The following is a 1979-nucleotide window of genomic DNA, read 5'->3' as shown; positions in this document are numbered from 1 at the left end:
TAGCAGAGCTGCTCCCAGATCCCTGACCCACAGAAACTGTGAGATAATAAATGTTTATCGCTCAGCTGCCAAGGTTGGGGGTAATTTGTTAAAGATAATTAATACAAGTGTTGAATCTGATTTATGTGGTACATTGCATGTTTGAAACCCAGTGTCCTTAAAAAAATCCAGAATTTTATGCATAGTAGAATATTTATAAAAGCCAAAAAGTCAGACACAAAGAAATTGTATAATGAAAAGAAAAAAAAAGGATGAAAATAAGATGGCCTGAGTAGAGGTTTTGGTCATATGTCTGCAGCTGTGATAGAGTTTAGAGATGGTAGCAGATTGGGCTGAACTCTATCTCTTCTATAGAGCAAAAGTCTGAGCTATAACCTTTGAGTGTTCCCTTTTATAACTTTAAGGCAGTTAAATCATGTTTATGGAATTAACACTTTCAATGGTCTTTTCTGGATGCTTTTCTCAAATTCTCAAGCTTTCTCCAATGAGTCTATGTTAATTTTGTAATCAGAAAATATAAGTATTATTTTTGTTTAACTTAATCAAGTTTTAATATACTCAAAGATCTAAGTTATTTAGCACCTCTGGAGTTAGGAATTAGAACTGAATAATTCAATTGCCTATGGCAGATTTTACCCAAATGTGATACCTGACATCTGGTTCTAGGTCCTCTTTATTTGAGAAATGTTTAGAATAACTGAGCATGTTTATCTTAGAGAAGAGATAATTTGAAGAAATATGAGAGCTGTTTCTGAAAATTTCAAAATTGTTATATACCATAAGAAATAGACCCTGTAATAGAACTCAAATAGTTCTATGTTGATACCAGGAATAAAGTTAGAATCAAGTCACAAAGCAACACTTTCAGCTCAGTATGAGGAAGAAATCTTTGACATAACTAAAAACACTAAAATATTCTGCCTTGTGAGATTGTGAGGTCCACACCACTAAAGGGGAGTAAATGGACATTCACTCACTCTTTACTGGACATCTTCATGAGGGCCTGAAATAGCATGTCAGTGATCAAAGGGATGCCTCACTGGCCCTAGATTCTGTCATTGGTCAACAATCAATATTTTAATATAACTGATTAAGTGGACTCGTGATGCACACATCACAAGAATCTTTGTTTTAGAGAACATTCTTGCATTAATTCTTTGACGGCATTACCCAAATATGTGAAGATGTGTAAATGCTCTCCCACATCTGTTTTTCATGACCTAGATCTACTTCATTGGCTCCTGTAGCTGAGAGAGTTTCTGAGGGAGCTGATAGACATAAAAGAAGATCTGCAATTAACCAGGGACACAAAGACTGGCTGGGCTGGACCTCCAGGGCACATCTCTGCTTGTTTCTATCATCTCCCCCGTTGCAGACAAGGGTTCTCAACATGGTCTCAACTTCTCATCTACCTAGCCCTGTAGTTCCAGAGGGAAGACCCATATCACCTGAAGCTCTGGATCAGTACCTCTGAACGGATTTGTCTGGCTTGGTTCAAATGTCCACCCCTGAACCAATAACTATGCCCAGAAAATAGGAAAAAATTATGATGATTGGCCTTGGTTCATGTATCCTTCCTATAATTGAAGTGCAAGGGACAGACTATTAGGAGTTAGGAAATGCATGTAGATATCAAAAGCAATCCCTATTTCAGACCACAGTAATCTCTTATTTTTTACCCTTTCATGTTTTGTTGTTGTTGTTGTTATTATGCAGTTTTGTAGAGTTATAAACATTATAGGCAAATGTACTGGAGTTACCTATAATTGAAAAATGTATATTTATTTTCTCTCCATAAATTATTGAGGTGTTTCTGCTATATAACACATTTTGAAGTTTCACCTACTTTAGAGGGGTATCATTCTTTTAATCATAAGGCACTCAGAGTCGCTTTCTTTTAACTTTCTGAGTAGTTTTTAAATAAGCATGGCAAAATCAATCTAACTGAAAGATCTGATCATTAACAAGCACTGACCCAA

The sequence above is a fragment of the Balaenoptera acutorostrata genome, chromosome 4 (assembly GCF_949987535.1).
Source record: "Balaenoptera acutorostrata chromosome 4, mBalAcu1.1, whole genome shotgun sequence".
NCBI lineage: Eukaryota > Metazoa > Chordata > Mammalia > Artiodactyla > Balaenopteridae > Balaenoptera > Balaenoptera acutorostrata.
This window is presented reverse-complemented; position numbering follows the sequence as displayed.